General features: G+C 45.5%; 1 protein-coding gene and 1 non-coding gene across 2 annotated transcripts in view; one reads left to right on the plus strand and one right to left on the minus strand.

Annotated features, from left to right (window-relative positions):
• Window positions 1–6,277, minus strand: part of Tp73 (tumor protein p73) — an 80,289-nt gene that overhangs the window by 70,454 nt on the left and 3,558 nt on the right. The gene's annotated exons all lie outside the window — the stretch shown is intronic.
• Window positions 4,252–4,395, plus strand: LOC115064308. The gene has a single exon (XR_003844150.1). It is a non-coding gene; the product is annotated as a small nucleolar RNA SNORA48 (small nucleolar RNA).

Raw genomic sequence — 6,277 nt, forward strand, 5'->3', positions numbered from 1 at the left:
GGGAGAGGGAGAGGGAAAGGGAAAGGGAGAGGGAGAGGGAGAGAGAACACGAGAACAGAGACAAGGAATCTTTGGTGGTCAAGTTAACCATTGTCAGAGGCCATGGAGAAAGCTGCTTACTGACTTGCTTCCTGTGGCCTTGTTTCCTTGGTCTGCTTTCTTACACCATGGGACCACCTGCCCATGAGTGGCTCTGCCCCCAGTGAGCTGGACCCTTTCACATTCGATCATCAATCAAGACAATGTCCCACAGGAAAATCCAGTGGAATTATTTTTTTTTTAAATTAAGGTTCCCTCTTCCCAAATGACTCTAGCCTGTGTCAAGTTGGCATAAACTATTTTATATATTTGGATATTTATATATATTTGGACTGTGTGACCCAGGCTGGCCTCGAGCTCCAAACCTTTCTCTTCTGTCTCAGCCTCTCCTTTGCTTTAGCATCCTAGGTACTGGGATCACAGGAATGCCCTACATCTCTGAGCTCAAATTGTCTAAAATTGGATTCATTGTAGCGATTCTTTTTGAGACAGAGTTTCACTATGTATCCCTGACTGACCTATAACTTTCTCTGTATCTACCACGGCAGCTTCAAACTCATAAGAGATCTCTCTGCCTCTGTCTTCTGAGTGCAGGGATGCCTGGCTAATAACTTCCTTTTATATGAAAAAGTTTTAAAGCTTAATTATTTTATTATTTTTATGTATGTGTATTTGCGTGTGTGTGCAGGCTCCTGCAGAGACTGGAAGAGGGTGTCAGCTCTCCCAGAGCTGGAGTTACATACAGGCAACTGTGGGCCACTAGCACCGGTGCTGGGAACAGAACTCTGGTTCTCTGGCAGAGCAGTGAGTGCTCTTCAGCACTGAGGCAGCATCTTTCCAGCTCTATTTCAAGAACTTTCCAATGCTAAGTTCTGTATCACCTTTCTTAACTTATGATTTCTGCAGATAGACCCCACAAAATTCTCCATGAATCCTTACCCCAGAGGCTGAGAAGCAACCCTGGAAGATCTCAAAAAAAAAAAAAAGTTCCCTTATAATAAAGTACAAGATCAATCTTGTCACATTCACGTGAGTATTTAATTAATTATATGACACCCCAAGAAACCCAACCTCTTCTCTATAGCAGTTCTAGTTTTTCTTTTTTAAAAAAGTTGGACTTTATTTTATGTGTATAAATGCACTGTTGGTGTGTAGTTTGAGTACCGTGTGCCCATGGATGTCAGAATAATTGGAATCACAATGTTTGTGGGCTGCCTTGTAGGTACTGGGAATTGAACTCAGGTCCTCTGCAAGAGCAGTCAGTGCTCTTAACCACTGAGCCTTCTAAACTTTTCTTAAAACACATTGCTTTTTCTCTAATACAGAAATATCTAGATGTTCACGTCCAGTTGCCATAAGACACCCCCCACTGGATGATGAGTCCCACAAATTCAGGTCACTTCTCCAGCCACCAGCAGTTAGCCACTGTCTACCCATGTTCTCCTCATGGCCTCTGCCAGTAGCTTTGATCAAAAAGATTTGAAAAAGGACTCTGCCCAGCACACATTTCAAAGGCAGGTCCCTTGGGCTGGGTACAAATATCTAAAAACTTAAAGAAGCTATATATAGGTTATAGAAACCTGGTCAGTTAACCTTTGTAAACAGAACTGGAACTGCCTGATGCTGGCTGAAGGAGGAAATGAGTGAGATGTTTGTTTCCATAGAGGAAGAGTTATTTGTATAAGAAAGAAACTTGCTCCAGACCTGTGAGATGGCTCTGTGTATAAGCATGCTTGCTACCAATAGTGATTATCTGAGTTTCATCCATGACATTCATATGATGGAAGAAGATAACATTGTCTTCTGACTGTCACACATGCACTGTGGCATACTGTGTGCACACACACACAGATAGATAGATAGATAGATAGATAGATAGATAGATAGATAGATAGATAGATAGATAGATTTAAAAAATGCTTTGTTTGGTCCCTGGCTTACAAGGGCTCTATGGCCTCACAGACAAGGACTGCAACTGATGGAGGGACCACCAGCCTTAAGGTTCTTTGGGCATCTGTAGCGGGAGAAGCTCTGCAGATGGATTCTGATGCTGGGACCCTGACATGGCTCCGCTGCCAGCACAGGCTTCTGAGATCTGCTCTGACACCCCTTATTTGACTAGCACAGCCACTGAGTAACCTCATCACACCTACGCAAATATGCAGGAAACGTTCAGGAAGACTAGGCGTGTTTCTGAAAATAAAAATTAGTTTACTGTGATCACCTTTGGTAGAAACGGGTTTACTGGTGAGACAGCTCAGTCAGGAAAAGTGTGAAGACCTGTGTTCAGATGCCAGAACTATATATATATATATATAGTTCTGATATATATATATATATATATATATATATATATATATATCAATACCAACAAACAACCCTCATTAAACAACAGCAAAGGGGCAAAGGGACTGGGGAGGTGGCTCAGTGGTTAAGAGCACTGGCTGCTCTTGCAGAGGACCTGGGTTCAGTTTGCAGCACCCACGTGCTGGTTCACAAATATCTGTAACTCCAGTTCCAAGGGATCTGATTCCCTCTTCTGACCTCCACAGGCACGCCAAGCATGTGGTGCACAGACATGCATGCAGGCAAAATGCAAACAAAAGTGAAACGAATAAATATAAATTTAAAACAAAACAGACAGAGCAGCAAATGCCTGCAAGCGTGGCACTGGGGAGCAGAAGCCAGAGGAAATCCAGAGTTCAATGGCTGGTCAGTCCAGCCCAATCACTGAATCCAGAGTCAATGAGACAGACCCTGTCTCAAAACAATAAGGTGGACAGGAAGCAAAGAAGACATTGGACATGACCTCTGACCTCTACACGCACCCTGGCACACCTACACACATGAACAAATAGACACCTAAATTTTTTTAAAAGAAGAAATGAGTGTGACTGTAGAGAAAAAAATCGTATTTTCATAGGAAACTATGTTTGTCCCTAGCATCTACTCTTTTCTGCCTTTCTGGATTATTAAACATCTACAAAATGGACAGGATCCTGAATCAACTAGTTAGCTCCCATGCATGGCTGTCACTGCCCACATCCGTGGTTCTAATTTCCTCTCAGGCTTCTGCTCTGGAGTGTAGAGCCTGCCCTTCTCCCTAAAGTCCTTCAGGCTGAGGCTGCACATCATAAACCCAGCTCAGGTGCTTCTGCTGTGGGCAGGTTTCAAAAGGGGTGACAATGGCTGCTCACACATTCCTGAGACCTCAGACTGCAAGAACTGGAAGGCCTGGCCCAAGACCTCTCCATCCCTGCCTGTCCCTGCCCTGCCCCCGCAGTTCATACTGCTTTACAGCCTGTTCCAATGGTTCATTTCTGTTTTGCCCTTGGTCTGTATAAAGCCCTCTTTAGTGGACTGTGATAGGAAATACACTCACCAATGTCTGTGCTGTGAACCTGCTGTGGAGAGTGTTAGGTAGACAACTGCTGGCATTCATGGTGTCACCTCAGACCCAGCCTGTAGGAAACCAGAACCCGCCACTTTGACATACCTGATACTAGAAGCCAAAATCGATGGAGAACTAGCAACTCATGCAAAACCTAACCCCATCCAACTGCCTAAAGCAAAATGAGAAACCTCTACTTGTTTTGGAAATCAGTACCACATAGAAAATGTCCTAGAAGCCGGGCGTGGTGGCGCACGCCTTTAATCCCAGCACTTGGGAGGCAGAGGCAGGAGGATTTCTGAGTTCGAGGCCAGCCTGGTCTACAAAGTGAGTTCCAGGACAGCCAGGGCTACACAGAGAAACCCTGTCTTGAAAAACCAAAAAAAAAAAAAAAAAAAAAAAAAAAAAAAAAAAAAAAAAAAAAAAAAAAAAAAATGTAATTTAAATTTTCAAGTCAAAAAAAAAAAAAAGAAAAAGAAAAAGAAAATGTCCTAGAGAGAGGGAGAGAGAGAGGAGAGAGAGAGAGAGAGAGAGAGAGAGAGACTCAAAGATGGTGTCCATTCCCTGATAGAAGATATCTGCATAGCAAGGAGACTGCTAATAACCTTCCACTCCTCAGGCTCCTGAGACCTGCCTTTCTCCTGCAGAAGCCCCACACCCTCATCCCCTCAAGATTCCAAGCAATGCACACCTTTGATCCCAGCACTCAGGAGGCAGAGAGTGGTAACTAGAGCTCTGAAAGTTTCAGACCAGCCTGGTCTACATAGAGAGTTCCAGGCTAGCCAGAGCTACATAGTAAAAATTTACCAATAAAAAACTGTAACCCCTGTCAATGGACAAAGAGACATCTTGTTGGTGATGCCATTCTTATATCAGTCATGGGTAGAACAGATGACAGTCCTATGTTCATCCTAGCCCGATGCCTGGCTTGGTGGCCAAAGCTGTTTTATGCCTAGGACTCATCAAATCAAATCAAATCAAATCAAATCCAGGCAGCACAGCACAGGAGGAGGAAGACAGGCAGAGATCTGTATTCCACCACGCCACACAGTTTGGGCAGGAAAAGATACCCATAGACCTGCCCTCCACCCTGCATGGGCAGGCCATAGACACACAGAGCCACCATGCAGTGCAGCTCACGAGGAGGGAAAAAGGTCGACAGAGACCTGCCACGGCACCCACAGATCTGCCTCTGGGGCACAGCACAGGCAGGCTGTGGACAACTGCTTGCCAAAATGCCATGCAGCTCACCCACACCCCACACCCACCAGGGTCATGTTCACTGTGCTGCCTGGGTGAGGTGCAGGGCCTGCTCAGGGCCATGCAGCTTGGACCAAAGGATGTCACACCGGGGCCCTCCAGCAGCATGGCCAGCCTGCAGTGGGAGCCACCACAATGTGCGAGCATGTGGTGGTCATATGGGAGAGAGAGAAGTGGAGCAGCTTAAGCATTATGAAGAGAGATGGAGCTGGAGACTGGAGGATGGAAAGCAGCAGCCTGTTGTGGGTGGCCAGACACCTGGGACCATGGTGAGGTGGCAGACTGAGCTGCCACTGTGCACCATGTCTGGGTCCGTGGCTATGCAGAGAGGGGTGTTGATGTCCACGGCTCACATTACCATTAAAGAACATGGGATATCCCTTGTCAGAGCAGATGTCCAAGAACTGGACAGAACCGGTCCCGCCCCTCACTGGTTGCTGCCCTCTGGAGAGCTTGCCCCATCACTCACCAGCAGCACTAGGGAGAGAAGGCCCTGCATCTCACCCAGGCAGCACAGTGGGCATGACCCTGGTGGGTGTGGGGTGTGGGTGAGCAGACCTTCAGAGCATGAGTGTGGAAAAGCTGACTCTGCCACTTGTCTGCCATGAGGTGGCACGGGTGCAGAGGTGATGCCCCTCTCCTCCACACTTCCGGTAGATGGGAAAGCTGCCCACAGGGTCATGAGTTCAGGAGAGCTATGCCTGGCTGCAACATTTGGGAGAGTGGGCCCTGCACCCTGCTTGGACAGCACAACAGAGCTGACCCCGGTGGGGGGGGGGTCTTGGATTCTTGATGCCTTTACCCCAGCCTCTCCAGTGCTGCGACTGTAGGTGTTTGGTCCTACCCATGGTTCTAATGAAGTGGCCACACTGCTCAAATGACATTAATCTATGATGGTCATACCTCTGGGTGAGGACAAAGTCAAGTCAAGTCAGCAGCTGTCATAACTCAGAATTTCAGGTTGACGACAAGAACAAAAATTTGAGCTTTCTGCCAAGCTGGGACATCCAGTGAAAATATCAGTAATTGCAATGAGTGAGAAAAGTACCATGGGCTGTAAAAAAAAAAAAAAAAACCAAAAAACCAAAAAAACAAAAAAAACAAACAAACAAACAAACAAAAAAAGTGCTTGTTTGTTTATACACTCATGACTGAAGATGAGAAATTTCACTTCGGTATTAATGCAAATTATGATGCTTCTTTTCTCCCTACATGAATTTACATCACTCCTAGTTCTAGCCTCGAAGAATCCTCTCAACAGGATGCCCTGTGCAGGGTTCTAGCGTCCTGTGGCTCTGTCTGATAGGTTATATTTATACATCCAGCACTAGCTACACTGGCAAGAACCACCCAGAAGCCCCTACTGTTTGTCAGATCTGAGATCTCAAATCCCACAGTGTGAAGGCACAACTCCAGGCCCCTTGAATCACATGCTAAAGCCTTCATTACCTCATTTGTAAATGGGCATAATTACAGTACCTACATCAAGGCGATGTTGGAGAATTACAAGCAAAAGTAAAATCCTAAATTATTATTATCATTATTATTATTATTATTATTATTATTATTATTATTATTATTATTATT

This window comes from Mus pahari, chromosome 6, assembly GCF_900095145.1.
Source record: "Mus pahari chromosome 6, PAHARI_EIJ_v1.1, whole genome shotgun sequence".
Classification (NCBI taxonomy): domain Eukaryota; kingdom Metazoa; phylum Chordata; class Mammalia; order Rodentia; family Muridae; genus Mus; species Mus pahari.